Source organism: Thermobia domestica, chromosome 2 (assembly GCF_964235325.1).
Source record: "Thermobia domestica chromosome 2, izTheDome1.hap1.1, whole genome shotgun sequence".
NCBI classification, from domain to species: Eukaryota; Metazoa; Arthropoda; class Insecta; order Zygentoma; family Lepismatidae; genus Thermobia; species Thermobia domestica.
This window is the reverse complement of record NC_137455.1, coordinates 286,755,262-286,774,363: the sequence shown is the minus strand read 5'-3', so window position 1 is coordinate 286,774,363 and position 19,102 is coordinate 286,755,262. Positions and strand designations below refer to the sequence as shown.

At 37.1% G+C, this 19,102-nt stretch overlaps 1 protein-coding gene across 4 annotated transcripts in view; it reads right to left on the bottom strand.

Moving 5' to 3' along the window:
• The window catches only part of LOC145678540 (uncharacterized), a 137,965-nt gene that overhangs the window by 11,688 nt on the left and 107,175 nt on the right, over nucleotides 1-19,102 (bottom strand). For 2 of the 4 annotated variants that reach the window (XM_081748810.1, XM_081748807.1), the window contains one exon: nucleotides 18,840-19,017. The exons of the other annotated variants lie outside the window; for them this stretch is intronic. The gene's annotated coding sequence lies outside the window, so the exon portion shown is untranslated. The remainder of the gene's footprint in view (nucleotides 1-18,839; nucleotides 19,018-19,102) is intronic. 4 annotated transcript variants of the gene reach the window in all.

Genomic DNA, 19,102 nt, shown 5'->3' with positions numbered 1-19,102 from the left:
TTTGATAGCGCAGAAGATAATCTTGTCTGAGCATCTTTCATCAGTCTAGTAGCTACTTCCATCTTCTTCTGTACTGTTTCGTCCATTTCATTTAATTTTTTCAGAGACGATTCACTCTTTGAAACTTCCTTAGATATAGCTTCTTGCTTCGCATTTCTTAACGCGCCTTCTTATCTGGAAATCTTTGCCATTGCGGCCTCTTTGGATCTGCACTCTTCTAAGTAATTTTTATACTTTCTCCAGGCGTTCTGCATAGCATCTATTAACGCTGTTATGCTATTTTCACAAGTGGAAGTAGCAATGCCACAAAAATATAGGAGGTTTCGTCAAAATATAGGAAATATGAGTTTATAGGAAGAGACGCAAATATATACGAAAAATAGGAGCATTGGAAAGCCTGCTGATAGCATCAGGTCACGCGGAACGCGTTATCTTTTATAGCATGTCATTCACACCGAACATTCTGGGAGAGTTTCAAAGTTATATGGAAACAGCAGTGTCGGACGAGATCATTCATGACCCTGAACAAATGACTAGTGCAACTTACATCCAAATGCTGCTTCCATCCCTCCACGGAACATTCCCAGAAGAAAAAGAAGACAAGACAATGGTACTATTCATGCTTCGAGACAGCGGGAGCTCATGTGGTTCGGATTCCACGTTAATCAGTAGGTCCACGTCTCATATAGCCTCGCTGCTGAACAGAACGTTAAACTCAAAATAACTCAACTCAACTCAACTCATGCTTCGAGACAATCGCAAGCAAGGATAGATCATCCACAATTAAAAAATTAATATTTATAGAATGGCTTCCTCGATCACCAGACCTTAACCCCAAATATCATCATACTGTTTAGGAATGGAAAGAACGCTGGCAAATCCTCCAGGCCATACGTTTGAATTTTGTAGCTCGCATGCCTAATCGTACGAGTGATGTTACTGAATATTTTGTCTGTACAGTTGCATGCGGACTCTAATGCATGTATTGATGTAGTTTCGGGTGTTTGTGGACGCCTTGTCGGATGAAGGTAGGTTCATTTGTAAATAGAATGTATGGAAGTGAATGGATGTAATTTGCTTGCATCTACCAACAAAATTCCACACGCAGCTCCAGGGGCGGATCCAGGACAAACTTCTCGGGGGGGGGGCGGTGGGTTGTCATACTGCTACTTTTAAGGGCTCCAAACGTTGGGATGGGTTTTATTTATATATATAAAATAAGAAAGTTTCCTCTTCTGGGGGGGGGGGCGCGATCGCCCCCCCCCCGGATCCGCCCCTGCGCAGCTTATCGTTCCCTGCATGGAGATTTTGCAACTGTTGTACATGAAAGGAATATAAACTCCCTTCGAGCAGTAACCGATGCGCATAGGATCACGTTATATGTGTAGCAATTCTGCGTATTTTGGTTGTAGGGCTTCTTTGGACGTCAATAGTGTGCCGTTGGGGACGTTCAGATGACAACCACTTGGAAGTGTTACGTTATTACGTAATGCCTTACACACACGCAGAAATACACGTCGATCAAGGTACCGTATTCCATATTCTTCTACTACACGCATTGAACTATCGTTGCGGAAGCCACAGGCAAAGAGCATGTCCATATACTCGACGACATATAAATGCAAATACGGCATTTCTAACACTTTCAAATGTTATTAAGTTACTTAAATTTTTTTCACTTTACCACTTAAGTTTCCTTCTCACTTTACACTTCATTTTACGTATACTTTCTTTTACTCAACGTATTGTAACAATAATTTACTGTTGAGGTGAAAAGAATAAATTGATATTAGTGTATGTATATGATTTCTATTTCCTAATGTCGTAAGTAAACATAACATTACTGCTGGTAAGTAGTTGCTTTGAAATGCGATCGTCGTATGCTTGAGAGTTCGGAGTTCAGTAAGAAAGAATCAAAGTTTAAGTTATTGTTGATACTTTATTATATTCCATAGAAGATAATTGTAGTGGTTCTTCCTTATCATTTAATTAAATATATTGGACTTCATTTACTTCTGTTTTTCACTGCGAAATTCAATCTCCGCTACTTAAAAAGTTTAAAAGGTTATGGGGCCAGGACCATGTACGAGATTGAAATTGTAAAATCCAAGCTTGAAAGAACAGAGCGAAGGACGTTTTGGTTGTAAACAAAAGGAGGAAGCAGAAGTATTCATCTTCTGTTCCAGAGCAGCAGATAAGAAGATTCAGTGTGAAGAGACGCTTCGAATTCTTCTAGTGAATCTGTGCCGGACATTTCCTCTCGTGTATGTAAAAGCAGCAACATGGCTGAGCTCAAGGTTAAAACTGATAAACTCAGTGGACCCGAAACATGGAATAAATGGAAGTGGGAACTCAAAATAATGTTTATTCAATACAATCTAACGAAATCTATAGACGGTACGTGTCCTTTTCCTGAATTGAAAAGTGATAGTAGTGCAATTGAAAAACAAAGGCACGCGGAATGGTGTCGTGAAAAATGCAAAAGCAGCGTCGTTAATTGCGAGTTCATGAACACCAGAAGTGGCGAACTATATTTTAACTTACAATAACGCAAAAGACATCTGGGACAAGCTAGTCGGTGTTTACGAACAATCAAGTGTTCAAAGATTAAGCATTCTGATGTCAGAATTTTTCAATATAAGGCGGGAACCGCATGTTTCAATTGTCACCTACGCAGCAAAAGTTGAAAACATGTTTGCAGGTGTGAACATCGAGTTACGCGCGTGCGGTTCGCATGACATTCTCGTTGTTACACGGTAGTTGCTATCTATAGTGGGATCGGAATTTCAAGAATTTATAAATGTGTGGAAACTATGGACGAAACTAAACGAACCACACAGTATCTAGTGGTAAAACTCTGCTCTATAGAAAAGCATTTGCAAAGTAATGATGCAAATTCGGACCTAAGTGCTTTTTCCGCCAGAACTCAAAACGGAACTAAAAGCATGCGGAGAGTGAAACCGGTATTGAATACAAATTCCACAGAAAACTGTGGAAAATCAAAAAGGGACCAAATACAATGTTATAAATGTGGAATGTACGGGCATTATAATTCTCAGTGTTTAAGTACGAAAAACGTTCAGTTCAAAATTGATTCCAAATCTAGTAATTCACCCCAAGCAAATACAGTAGTGAACAAAAGTTCAGTTTTACTGGTTAAAATGAGTACAGTACAGACGATTTTATTAGTGATTCAGGTGGTAGTTCGCATATGACGAATAATAAAGATATTTTGTCACACACACACCTTTTGAGAACTCTATTGTAGTTAGGATAGACAATAAGAAAATATTAGCATTAGGGTCCAGTCGAATTAACATCAAAGCGTATATGAATGGAAAATGAACAGCTACTCAGATGAATAATGTATGGAATGTACCGGCATTAGCAAGAAATTTGTTCTTAGCGCACAGCTGATACTAGACATAAAGATGACTTAAATACTCCTCATATTAGGCTAAGTATAACACAAAGAAATTATAAGTATACAGGTATGAAACAACATAATACATTACCAGTGCATACACAAATGGTGTGATAATGATTTCAAAAAAAAATTGTAAATCTTTTCTTGTAAATAATTCTATTTATAGTATTGACGAATTTGAGGGAAAGTGTAAATTGTAACTTTTTTTTTTTGGTATATACTTGTTTATATGTTTACGCTGTCTATTGAACAAATATTGTTTAATGATAATAAATATTCTATTCTATTCTATTCAGCGCAGCAAAACACAAAAATAGTGTCTGTATTCAATCTGGTAGTGTTGCCATTCGAAAAAAAAAAAAAAAAAAAAAAATGAAATCGTGGCAACAGGTAAGTGGAAATCCGAAGCTTGCGTGGTGAACTTTCGTGTCGTGAAGCCAGCATCCCAGCCGTTGTAAATGTTGCAACTTCCGAAAATAGCTAGTAATTACGGCATGAGAGACTAGGACACAAAAACAAACGCCATGTCAAGGAAGTACTGCAAAGTATGAATATATTTTTAAAGTCGTCTGAGAAAGAAGACCGTTGTGATTATTGCGCGTTAGGAAAATCACATAGAAAGTCGTATAAATCGAGAGTGGACAGACCAAACGTAGTAGGCGAAGTGATAAACGTTGATGTAAATGGACATATGTCTCAGTTGTCATGCAATGGTGAAAGATACTTTGTGTGTTTTAAAGACGATTTCGGTAAATTTAGAAGAATTTTCTACATTAAACTCAAAAGTGAGGTCAGTAAATGCCTAAGATATTTTTGGACGAAGCAGAAAACGCTTCACAAAATTAAATTCTTGCGTTGTGATGGTGGAACAGAATTCAATGACAGTGAAGTGAGAAATACAGTTCAAGATAAAGGCATTTCTCTTTATCATATCTTCACTGTATGCACTCGAACAGAATGGAAGTGCACAGATGGAAAATGATCTATTGTTGATCTTGCCAGATCAATGTTATCGTTTAGCGGATTGAGGAAAAGGCTATGGTCCCAAGTTGTGATACAGCTGCTTACTTGTTGAATTGCACAGACTCGACTTCTATCGCAGGTAAATAACTGAGTGAATTATAGTACTAAGTTACATAGCCTGAAACATCTAAAATGTTCGGAACAAAATGTTTTGTTCATATTCTCAAACAATTCCGTAAGAAATTTGACAATAAAAGTTTCTTTGGTTATATAGTCGGATACTTGAACCAATGGATATCAAGTGAACGTGGCTTCTTTAAATAAAAAAATAAAATCCCATGATGTTTAAAGCAGAGCAACTGAGCGACGTAGAGCGCAGAGAGAAAGAAAACCAACACACTAACTTCCCACAAGTACAGTTGCTACTTCAGAAGGAAGAGAAACCAATCTCCAGTGCGAGTGGCCTTGAAGGCGAAGTTGTACGTGACAGTAGCTTGTGTACACAAAGTGAAGGCCAGACAAATTAATCAACAGACGATTATTCATATCAGCGAATTCAAAGAGAAAAGAAACAGCCCAGCTGGATGACAGATGGTGATTTTTTTAAAATTGGTGTTGCATATTCTGCGTTAAGTAGCGCTGACAATCCTGTTACTTTTGAGCAAGCGATTAATGCGGAAAATAAATCTGAATGGATTTCAGCCATGAAAGAAGTAGTGCCCTTAATGAAAATAAAACGTAGGATTCATTTGGGGAACGTCCTACAACGTGAAAATAATTGATCGGTAGGTTTATCGCATAAAGCTAAATGATGATGGGACAGTACTTCGTTTTCGTGCAAGACTTGTTGCAAGAGATCATGTTCAAGAAAAAGGTATTGATTTAAATGGAACATTTAGTCCTATGGTGCGTTATGAAACTATAAGAACTCTCTTCGCAATTGCAGAAAAAAATCTTGTTTACAATTTTGATGTAAAGACTGCGTTCTTATATTGTGACATTAAAGAGGAAGTGTACATGTCGCAACTAAAAGGTTTTGAAGACGGTACTGACAAAGTGTGCAAATTAAATCGTACATGTACGGTTTAAAACAGGCCCCAAGATGCTGGAATAAGAAATTTACGGATTTTCTGAAGAAATAAGGATTATTGGTGAGCACATCTGCCCCGTGTTTGTTTATTCGAAACAAAAGTGGTTGAAAGTTATTTGTCACTTTGTTGGTAGATGATGGACTGACTAATTGTAGGTTCACATAAGGAAGAAATTCAAACACTTCTAAACAAACTACAAAGGAATTTTAAAATCACAGCCGGTATTCCAAACTTCTATTTAGGAATACAAACAGAACGAAGAGATGAGGGAATTTTCATTCACCAATCAGCGTACGTAAGAATAATTCTCCAACGCTTCAAGATGGAAGAAGTAAATCCCGTTGATGTACTCTGTGATCGTAATCAAGTTAGTGATAGTAAACTATTGGAAAAGCTATGATTTCAAATATAAAGACGTCTTAGGTTCTCTAATGTATTTGATGGTGACTACGCGACCTGATATAGCATTTGCAGTTTCAAAAGCTGCTAATGTGATGCGGAAACCCAGCGAAGCGGATTGGAAAGCATTAAGAAGATTTTACGATATCTAAACGGAACATCAAATTATGGTACTTTATATTAAAAGAAGCAATGAGGAAGATTCAACTCTGTATAGATAGTGACGCTGATTACGCAGGTGATGTTAAAAGCAGATCTACCAATGAAGTGTGGAAAAGCAAGCTTCAACCAACCGTAGCCCTATCAACAACTGAAGCAGAATTTGTAGTCTCATCAGAAACAGCGAAAGAAATTTTGTGATTATCAAGATTATTAAGTGAATTAAGAATAATCAGAAAAGATGATACACCTGCAATTAGAGTGGATAACGTTAGTGCTATAAACTTGCAAAAAATCCCGAATGTTATAATTTCATAAACGAAGCAAGCACATTGAAATCAAGTAGTGTTATACACTGAATCTGAGAAACAAACTGCTGATATATTAACAAAGACACTTGAAAAGTCCCGATTTACCATACTCTGTCAGAGTATGGGTGTTTGTACGAAGGAAAAAAAAACAAAAAACAATTTATTGTTTTGAAGGAAGTGTTGAGGCGAAAAGAATAAATTGATATCGGTGTATGTATATGACTTATAGCTTCTTATATACAGTGTGTTTGAAAAATAACTCCCTAGTTTTAATCTGTCCTAGAATCTGTACAAAGTGACACACTATTCTAGTTTGTGGTGTCTGATTCATCAACTCTCCAAGTTTGGCTCCCCTGCTTGACCTTGAGACGGCACCAGTGCTGTTTTCTTCCTTTGTTTCCTCAGTTCAGTCCAGGCAGGCGTGCAGTGCAGAGCAACTCAGCAACAATGTATACTCCGCAACAGAAAGCGCAGTGTGTTATTTGGCTTGTGAAAACTGAATCAGTTATAACAGTGCAACGTAATTTTAGACGTCAGTATGGTGGTGAACCACCTACAGCAAAAAACTAACGGCGGTTGGGACAGTTACATCTGAAATGTTGGTGAATACGTGGCGAGAAGTGGAATATCGTCTCGACGTGTGCAGGGCCACAAATGGATCCCACGTTGAAGTCTACCAACATTAAAGCTTGAAGGAATTCTCTTTCATGTAAGTTTTCATTCATTTTCCAATTAAATTTATACTTAAAACTAGGGAGTTCTTTAGCAAACACCCTGTATAGAAGCATGCAACTCATAGCTTCTTCTCAGTACTGCCGTCTTTTGGAAACCAAGAAATAGGTAATCTTATTTACCCTAGGTATTGACGCATAATAGGTTTTCAGAATTGAAAATTGATTGACAGGATTTATTACAATAATATTAATCTCAAAATTGTTTGATTTTCAACACATTCAATACATATTTGATATACCACACATTACGATATATCTTGATACGAAACAATTTTTCGAATTTTAGTATTTAATGTTTTCATTTTTCGTGCTGTATCGTCGATGGTAACAGTTTTACTGCGACACAAGTTTGAGATTTATATTATGTATTATAGCATACACAGAGCCGTAGCTAGAGATTTCGGCGCCCGGGGCGAAGTAGAATTCGGCGCCCCTACACTCTACTTACCAATCATTATATATATATATATATATATATATATATATATATATATATATATATATATATATATATGTATATATATATATATATATATATAAGCAAAACAGCTTTTGTTGTTATGCTAAGTTGAATTTTTATTAATCTTCTTGGAAAGACCATCGCAAAAACCAAACGCGATCATTATGTACCTTTTTCAAATAAGAGTTGTTTTCAAGAGTGTTATTTTGGACTTTTTTGTTAAACTTGTTAAAACTACCTTTGGTTACTACTAATACTACTAAAAGTTACTACTATTTACAACGTTTCGTACTAACGATAAGAAATGAAATTTCAATACATTTAGACTATATTCTTTTAATCGTTCGAAATGGGTGATAGTATTAATTGCCAGTAATAATTGTAAACTATTTAATTTTATTCTGTATGTGACGACATCAATAGCATTTTAATTTCGATCTTTTTACAGTAAAAAATATTTTGTGAAATGTAATGGAAATTCAGAAGGAGCCTTCTTTGTGAATTTCTAAATATTGATCGATGGAGATGAAGAATATGTTCAATGTTTGTACTTAAAATCCAAAATATACTTTGGCTACTACATATGTCTGAAATTATAGTAATTATTTAGTACTTAATTTCTTAATGAATGAAAGTTCCGAATTTAAGGTACTTATTATTAATTAACATATTATTATTAACATATTAATTAACATATTATTAATTAATACACTAACACGTACATATATAAAGAATGTGTGTATGTAGATAGATAAAAACATCACACAACTAAACACGTATGCACAAAATAATATACTGCGATACAAAAAGTTTATGAAAAAATGAACCCAATAAATTCCTCCAAATTGGAAGCATTTGATATGTCAATGGAATTTTAAAATAAATCATAGATAGTGACTAGTGTCTGAAAAAGTCTAACTTCCTTGGGATAAGCCCCTATTCTACAACTGCTTGAAGTTCGAAAATGGTATTGTTCCCCTTCGTTACGTTTATTTTTAATATTCCCGCGCAAACAGCAGCTTGAATGTCCCTTCACTCTTCTCATTTTCATACCTTCATTCTCACCATCGCACACTGGGCCCAAACCAGGCAATTCTCAGCAAAAACTCGAAAAATGAAGTAAAAGATTGACTTGATATGATTTGTTATAATGAAAGCTTAATAGTGTACACATAAGATAGTGTGCAGGAAAAGAAGTGATAGCAGTTTACAATGAACTCATGGGACGTGTAAATTTGGTTATCCGCCGAAGCCGGAGAGGTGCTGCTTAGCGTCAGAAGATAGGAAATTGACTTTGAATGCGACTATTCCTACATTGCGTGTAGATATTCAGTGGCTGGTAAACATGGTGACACGACCGACATGTAGGTATCGTTTTGTACATTTAGAATGTTGATGTGATGTGTAGTCAATAGTCATATTTGCAATGATGCTAATATTATTATCATATCCCTATGATAATCTCCTACTTAATATCATATTTGAAAATGCTGTGATACTGAAAGCATATAAACTATCGTCAAGCGATAGAATGGCATTTTAGTAGAAAATATGGCATATACGAATGTCTGTGATTTTTTAATATGCCGTAGCGGAAACATTGTTCTTACTGTATGCAAAGAGAAAACCTGCACATATTTGCACTTTTGGGAAGTATAGCGCATGAAAATGTTTGAAGAAAACCGCATTCTGGATGCATTGCTGCTTTTGAATTTAGCTGGGATGAATGTGAGAGTAAGTGTTACGTTATTAGACGTGTGATCCCCATGCACGCAGTGACGAAGTTGAATATAGGTCGATTCTGAGAATTTTGCCCCCAGACCTCGTTGGGGGTTTCGCCTCCAGGACCCATCTTGTTTCCAACATCTAGTCATACTTCTTTGGCATTCACCAACAGAACTAAACTCTAGTCAAATATATTTGATTAATGGTGGTGACATTTTGAAACGCCAATGCTAAACAATCTATGGACCATAAGGTAGAACCATGTTAAAAATGGTGTTGATCAATTTAGTTTTTTTTTTTTTTTTTTTTTTTTTTTTTGTGATGCGTGCACAGAAGTGACATTGGAATCAACTGTAATGAGCCTCCGCTCGCTCCAACTGAGAATGTTCCAATCAAGCCCTGAAATGAGCTCAAGTAATGCACGATGCAATATATAAAACAAACAACAAATTACTGATGCTTGTAAATCATAATATGTTTAATATATCTGATAATATATCCATATCGAGAATTTGTGATGAGATAATTTTTATGTATTGAAGCGTCCTTGCATCTTCATTGTCATAACGAATCCTCCACAAGTTTGAAATAATTTTGAGAAGCAAGAACTTTTCTTCAATTTTATTACTCTTCAGTTGTAAAATGAATAAGTACACTTTTTCCTTTCATGCTTAAGAATATAAGCCAATCGTAAATTGCCAAATCAAAGCATATTGCCCACGCGTTTGTTTATGCCAATCATATAATCTGTTATATAATTTAGGCGCGAATATAAGGAATAGACCTATTTCCTTTTATGATGCAAAACACTATGCTTTTGATGAAATAATGTCGAAATAACATTATTGTAGCCACTGCACACACCGAACTAATTGGTTTTCTTTCTATTTTCTGCTTCATATTGCGAATTCTTATTTTTGCCAAGAATTCAGTGCTTTCGCCCCACTGTGCGTCATGATTAATCCGATTGGGTAGATGAAAAAAAAAAAAAAAGTTTTGAACAAGCAAACTCATCGCTGTTAAATGCCGAACACGACTTTGATTCTTTCTGATTTTAAAAATGCTCCTGCATCAGTGGCGTATTTAAGGGGCTTCCGGGCTTAACCCCCCTCCCGAAATCTTACTTATTATAGTAAAGTATATGAAATATCTTGCAGAATTTTCACATTTTCAGGCAAAGCCCCACCCGAAAGTTAGCAAAGCCTCCGAAACAAAATCGTAAATACGCCACTGTCCTGCATACACTATAAGTCATTATTCGGGACCTTGTATACCACATGTTATTAAGAAATCATCTATAATAAACCCTTTAAGTAATAAGTAAAAACTTATGACTTATTTAAACTTTTGGATTGCGAGCGAAGCGAGCAAGAAAACTTTTAAGAAATCTGCGTATTTCATTGATAACCGACAGCAATATTGATCTAATAGGGCGCCAATACTTTCTGGGGGCGACTCGTATTTTACTCATGTCCAACACCACTTTTTCTTTCTCCTCGCTCGTTCGGCGCCCCCTTGCTATCAGCGCCCGGGGCGGGCGCCCCGCTGGCCCCCCCTTAGCTACGGCTCTGAGCATACACTGGGTAGTGATTTTGTTTGTTTGCTTTCATTACTTTCTAAAATATCAGGGTTCAATACCCAAATTTGAAGATAAAAATTTCAAATTTTGAAACATTTTTTTTTCCCAAATAAAGGGGTACTTGAATGTAACGAATGTTATACTTTTTAAAAGCCTATCCCCTTCAATATTTACCTACTGCTAAATGAGCAAAATATCTTTATTATTACCGGAAATATGGGACTTAAATTACAGATACAATGTATATGTAATAACTTGCTCTATATTTCAACATCTCTAAAACGAAGCCGAATTCACCCATGGTCATATAGAGTTTTTTCTTGCAATACTCATACTATCATATCATATACAGGGTGCAAGTTAAGGTAATAAGGAAACATATGATCTAGACCAAAAATAATGAAATGAAATGAAATTTTTGAGTTTTACGTCTCACGGTTATGCCGGTTAGGCTAAAGGAGACGGTGATGATCAGTAATGAATGAAATGGTGGAATGAAGAAAGTGGGAGGAAACGGGAGAACCCCGAGGAAACCCACGCACACGGTGTTTGTTCACCACAAAGTTTACTTGGCGGGGACTGGGATCGAACCCGGGACCCCAAGTACCGGAGGTGAACGCTCTACCACTGAGCCACCGTGGCCCTACCAAAAATAATGTACTAGAGTTTTCTTCTGTAAATAATATACATAGTGTAATTTAATTAATGTAGCAAATATCGGGAGGTGATTCCTGACATCGAGCTAAGCAAACAATGTCCTATGAACATATAGCATATTGGCAGAGTTAGCGAGGTCCGAACGCGTGGAACAGTAATTTCGAAGCGGTAGATATCTAAAACCAATAAGCTTAGAGATGATGGTCTAGGAAATCTAGAGGTGGTGCTTGTGTTCAATACGTAGTTGCTCGGTTCATACGCACAAGTGGCGCTTGTGTTCAAGACGCTACGGTACAGAAGTGCGGTCTTTGTGATGCAAGTGCTGAATAGTGTAATGCTCGACTAAAACATGGAGCGTTATTCAAACCGCAAACAGGCCGACATGCTATTCATGTACGGTCATGCAGACGGCAATGGTCGTGGAGCAGCACGACTCTATCAGCAGCATTTCCCTAACAGACGTCAACCATCACGCAAGAGATTTGTAGCAATTTATCGGCACGTGTGAGAAACAGAGACCGTACTACCTACCCATGTAGATGCTTCGACCCCGTCGTGTAGGAATACGTGATATGAACGAATATGTGTTAGAACCTGTAGGCAATGAACCAGGTACGAGTACGAGGGAACTTAGCAATGAAATGCATATTAGTCAAATGACTGTCTGGTGTGCAGTACATGAAAATGCCTTGTACAAATACTAATACAAAGTGTACATGAACTGACAGAAGCGGATTTCCAACCACGTGAAACACTGTCAGTGGTCCACTGAACAGACCACTACCATTATGTTTTCTCAGGCATCAGTACTGCTCACTAACGAGGCCACATTTGGAAGGGATGACATTGTCAACAAGTGTAACACACACATGTGAGCAAGTGCACATCCCCATGGTACGGTTCTCACTCATCCTCAACACCCATTTGGACTCAATCTATGGTGTGGTATTGTCTATGATAAACTGATCGGTCCATACACGCTATCTCAAAAACTAAATGGAGCACAGTATTGGCCTGTAGGATACACTGCCCAAGTTACTGGGAAATTTTCTTCTAGCAATTCGCCGTAACATGTGGTACATGCATGATGGGACTTCCAGGTACTTTAGTGTGGATGTCCGCCCGTGGTTGAACAACAATTTCAAGAAACGTTGGATCGGGCGTGGCGGTCCAGTACATTGGCCTGCACTGTCTCCGTAACTGACTCCACTGTAGTTTTATCTATGGGGACACATTAAAAATGTGGTGTATGCTACTCCTGTCAACGATCTCAACGACTTTGAACAGTAAGGCCTATGTAACTGTTCGCCAAGACACAGGTATCTTCGAACGGGTTTGCCAATCCATGATCTGGCGTTGTCATACATAACATTGCTGTTCATGGCGGACACTTTGAACATCTCCTGTGAGTGATCGACGAATGTATATTTGTCTCTCTCTAAACGTCTATATTTACCGCTTTTTCGCTTTCGCTAACTCTGCCAATATGCCTAATATGCTATATTTTTTATAACTCACTCTATGGCCTATGCTATATTTTTATACGAACTTTTTTTTCTTATCTCAATAACCTCCCGACATTTGTTACATTAATTAAGTTACGTCATGTATATTACTCCTCCTCCTCCTCATCATTATTCATCAACATCGGTATTCTACCAGTATTGGCAGATCATTTGTCCCAACTGAGAAGTTTCTACGTTCCACGGTCTTCTGCTGACCTTCTCGTTTTCATGTACAATTTCTCTGTTTTGATATTGTCCAATAATTGTAGTCTCCTTCGCCCCTCCCTCTCTTTCCTGCCACCATACCCTCTAGCATGTACCTCATGATATGGTTCTTTCGTAGTCAATGTCCCAACCAGTTTCTCCTCTTCTTAATAATGTCTAAGATTGTTCTTTCTTCCCCAACCATTTCTAACGCCTTCTCATTCGTTTTCCGCTCGACCCGCTAATTCTCTCCATTCTTCACACCCAAATTTCGAAAGCTTCCAGGCGTTTTTAATCATTTTCATGTAATGTCCATGGTTCTGACCGATATAGAACAATACTTCACATGACACATTTTATGTCTCTTTTCTCAATTCTTTATTAAAGGTACCATAAAATGTTTTCTTCCTCCTAAAGGCTTCTTTCGTCACTCCTATCCTTGCTTTTATTTCTCGTTCACACTTCATATCATTACTGATAATACTACCCAAGTATCGACAATTAGTCATTTGTTCAATTTTCTTTCTTCCTACTTCTATATTTGACACCGACCGCTTCGTTCCACTCACCATGGCTTTTGTCTTTCTACCATTTATTTTCATCTCATATTCTTCATAGTTCTTCCTCAAGTTTTCTAACATCTTATTGATCTTCTCTTCAGATTCTGCAATAAGCATCATCATCTGCAAACCGTACACACCTAATCACTTTACCTCATCTTGAAATGCCGTCTTCATTTTGTAGACTTTTTTTCACTATTTCTTATAGAGAGATATTAAATAATGACGTTGAGAGACAGCATCCCTGTCGAACTTCCCTTCCAATTGCACTCTCCTCTGCCATTTCCTCCCCTACTCTAGCATTTGTTGGCTTATATATGTTTCTTATGAATCTTCGACCTTTCCATTTCAATTCAACCTGAACTTTCAACAACACTTCCCAATTCATGCGGTCAAAAACCTTTTCTAGATCAATAAATACCATATACACCTTTTTCCCTTTTTCTATAAACCTTTCACCAATCACCCTTAATAATCCAATTGCATCTCTTGTGTCCTTATCTCTCCTGAATGTGAACTGTTCCTTTTCAACTTTTTCATTTGTTTTTCCATACAACCTTCTGTTCAGAATTCGAAGCAAAATTTCCGCTGCATGAGATATGAGACTAATAGTTCTATTATCCTTACATCTCTTTGGGTTCGATTTCTTAGCCATCGGTATCATCGTCAGTGGTCTCTTGGCCATTCTCCTGTTTCATATATTTCATTGTACAGTCGGAACAATTCTTTCTTGCTCTTATCTCCCATATTCTTAATGAATTCAATTGGTATATTATCTATCCCGGTTGTCTTTTCATTCCTAATCTCGGACATAGTTTTCAAACTCATCTCGGAGAATGCAAAACTCTTTATCATCCTCACCTATTTCATTTTCTACTTCATCAAGGCCACACGGTCTAACCCTACTCTCATATAAGTCCTTCACATATTCCTTCCATCTTCCTAAGATTTCACTTGTCTCGCTATCTTCCCATTCTTATTTTCTACTGCCATCGCAATAGATTTTACCTCCTTGTACATTTCCTCATATTTTTCAACTCTTTCTAATTCTTCTATGTATTCGCATTTTCTCATGAACTCTTCCCTTGCTAATAGAATGCAACTGCAATACAACACTATATTTGGTCTATATCATATTGTTTCCTTATTACCTTATATTTAATATATGAATTTAAAGCGATGAAACCAGATTTAAATATGTAATATTGCTTTTTGTCGCTTTTCCTTCGACGATGGGGAAAAAAATCAATAAACTTAGTGGAGACTTGTTGATTGACAAGCAACATGATACCACTGACCTATATATTCACGTATTCCGTACTTGCGATCAATTCTTAACATTGAAGTGATTTTTATGTTTCTGTTGCGTGAAAATTAGCATATTATATTATTTCCCCTGATTTTCTTGCTTGTTATTGTATTTTCATTACGAGTTGAGTAAAATGTATTAACGTACTTTATGAAGGTTGCCAGCTTTAAAAGTTTTAATAAAGTCAAATAAATGAAGTGAACTCATGTTGTGTGAACTAACCAACTATTACTAAAAGGTGCAATGGATGAAAAAGAAAAATGGCAAAGGTAATATTAATATTCATCAACATGTTAGAACCAAAATGCTAAACAAGGATCAGTGTGCGAGGCATGTCCAGAAAGAAACCTAATTTTCTAAATATACGGATACTCACCGCTTGTATAAGTTATCAGGTTTTTCTCATTCACAATACCACTATTAATATTTGGTCTAGGAATTAATTCGTGCGGTTGGTACGCACACATTTAAGCTGTAGTACAAACACAAAATACATAAATACCTTAAGAAAAATATTGTCCATCGCTAGCCACCACTTTCGCCCATCTGTCAGGCAATGTACGGATTCCGTGGCGAAAGAAGTCCTCATCCTTGGAAGCGATCCAGTCAGAGACCCATGTTTCGATATCTTCTGAAGAAGTAAACCGCTGTCCAATCAAATCGTTGTTCATGCAATCGAACAAGTAGTAGTCCGAAGGAGCAACGTCTGGTGAATACGGCGGGTGGGGTAAAACTTCCCATCCGACATTTTCTAAATAGGTTTTGACCGGTTTTGCGACATGTGGGCGAGCGTTATTATGTTGAACAATAAGTTTATCATGTCTGTTCTCCCATTCTGGTCGTGTTCTGGCCAGAGCTTGCTTCAAACGCATTAATTGTCGTCGATAACGTTCTCCATTCATAGTTTCACCCGGTTGCAGCAGCTCATAGTACACCACACCTTTCATATCCCACCATATGCACAGCATAACCTTTGCACAGTGAATATCTCGTTTTGGTTGTGATGGACCTGGTTCACCTGGTTTCACCCAGGCCTTTTTTCGTTTAGGATTCTCGTAATGGATCCACTTCTCATCACCCGTAATAATTCGATGCAGAAACCCCTTTCTGCTCTGTCGTTGAAGCAGCAATTCGCAAATGGTTTTTCGTCTTTCAACGTCTCTGTCTTTCAATTCATGTGGAACCCAATGTGACATCTTTTGAATCATTCCCATGGCTTTCAAGCGTTTGGAGACTGTTGTTTGATCAACGCCTACTGCTGCTGCAAGTTGTTCCTGCGTTTGACACGAATCCTGCTCGAGCAATGCTGTCAATTCTTCGTCTTGAAATTTTTTTGGCTGTCCAGCTCGCTCTTGGTCTGCCAAGCCGAAATCACCGTGCAAACCACTTCTGACACGTTCGCTCAGCTAGAGCATGGTCACCATACACTTCCACCAAAATACGATGACTTTCAGTCGCACTTTTCTGCATGTTAAAGTAATGCAGCAGGACACCCCGCAAAAACACTTTATCAGGCACAAATTGCGCCATGTTCACTTAACTACAAACTGGTGTTGTTGACGCTTTAATCCACTGCCCTATACTACGAACGATACGCGATGACAGGGGTTTGCAACACATGTGTGGATACACGGAACTGTGGGACGCTCCGTTCGTTGCGCCATCTCTTGTCCACCCGCACGAATTAATTCCTAGACCAAATACATTGTTGCCAATGTATCTCCCATTGCTAGAATCCACTTTTTGAAATAGCATGGAGGTCTCATACCGAATTGTTTTTATGCCTTCTATAGATTGGAAAGGCGATCTTTCAGGGTGGATTTCAACTTGGACAGTAGAAATAAATCTGCAGATGCCAAATCAAGCGAGAGAAATGCTTGGGGTGCAACAGTCGTATTGTTCTTTGACACAAATTCCCTAATGAGCGCCGAATGGCTAGTAGTATTGTCATAATGCAGCATTCATGTTCCATTTTTCCAAGCTTTCGATCTTATCTTTTTCACAGTCTTTCTCAACCGCCTTATAAGTTTTAAATAATACTCTTTGGTGATGGTTTGGCCACGTTGGGCGTATTCTAATAAATAATACCACAAAAATCAAAGGAAACAATAAGCACCACTTTAACGTTTCAGTAACTTCAATGTGCTTTTTCGGTCTCAGCTGCTCATTAGGATGATTGTATCAAAGTTATCGCCATAGACCAGGATTGAGAAACCTTTTCTTTAGCTTTAAAGGCCCATTGACGATGGCCATTTTCCAAGAAGGTTGCGTATGATTTTTGTGGACATTTTACAATTATTAGTTACATTCATAACATAGTCTTATTCAGAAAATCTTGGCCACCCATGTTGATTTGAAAAGGCCATAGGAAATTCCAAGGTTTTGACTCTAAATAAAGATCTCAATTGAACGAAGAAAATCAATATTTGATCGTTTGAATACCGACTGTACGTAAGATAGTAGAGCTTTTTAAAGAGAAATGGGAGATCAGATTTTTTGAACAAGACTGTATATGAAAAAATATAGAACTACCTTATTTGATATATAACTAGGTATAACTTCAGAATTATATTTCTTGTACATTTCGTAGTTCTTATATAATTGAGCACTTTTCACAAACCCAAAAGGTGTTGATCTAAGTCTCTCATCATCTGTTATAATGTTTTCCAAGAAGCTGCCGTCTTCGTTTGCACGATACAAAAATTTTCGTAGATTTCCATTACATATTTCTTTTGTTCATTTGTTAGTAACCGCGGAATGAAGTTTGCAGCAACACGATGCATGTTCAGTTTTTCAACTAACATTACATGACAGGACGATTTACTGATTTGTATTTTCTCAGCTATTTCAAACAACATTGACACAAGAACACACTAAACACTTTCTGAATGCTAAAATCATCTCATGATGTGTTGGGTGTCTAGGATTTGTGTCCTCTTTGGTGGTGCTATTCCTGCTTTGACACGCCGAAATCATTCATAACACTGGGTTTCGCTCATATATTCTTCCCGATACACTTCTTGCAACATTTTCAGTTTCTGTAAATGTCTTACCTAATTTAAAGAAAATTTCATTCATACACGTTGCTCTTCCAAAACCTTCATTTTCGTAATATCACAAAATTGCCTCAAATATGGAACCCAACTTCACTGCAAGACTCGTAGTCTCACAATGACACAAGACTGGATGATGCAATTACTGTTTAAATGTTTGGAAAAACCTCACTACGTGGTTCTGGCAAGAAGAAAGTCTCGTACAATTTTCCTGATCATATTTTTCGGAAGTCTGGTTTCTTTCTGGACAGACCTCGTAAATTTCTAAGATACTTCTGTTACGCTGATGACATGATAGTATTTACAAAAATAACGAGGACCTAACCTAGTGAAGGAACTGAACAACATTCATCCTAACATAAAAAATTACTATAGGACTTGAATTCTATAATATTCAAATCCTTAGACATCTTAATTTTTAGATACAACAGATTTCCAATTATAAAATTCAGAAAATCTACATCTTATGATTACTTTCTCCACAGGAAGATTGGTATTTTTTTTTTTTCAGCTTAGAGAACTGTAACATTATAACATCACAACAGAAACTACAAGATGAATTAAGAACCATTTTAAATTTAGGACTGAAAAATGATTCCAGTCTTAACACGTTAGAAAATTGGAGTGGATGATTTTAAGAATTCTAGTAAGAAAATAGTTTTAAAAAATAACGTAAAAACTAAAAAAGAACTTTAAAAAATACCTGTATGGCCTAGTTCAACATTCGGGTTACAGAAAGTAGCACAAGAAAACGGGTCCCAATGTTTCCATAAAATCTTAGGTAAATAAAAATGAAATATATCTGGATACGAAAATTATTTTGTTGATAAGTCAACTTACTTAGGTGTATACCAGGCAAATTGCGTATTCCGAATATTACACTGGAATGACAAAAAGAAACATAGAAACCAGAATTAAAAGAACATACTGCTGTCAGGGCTTACAAAGCATCTCAGTACATCAAGA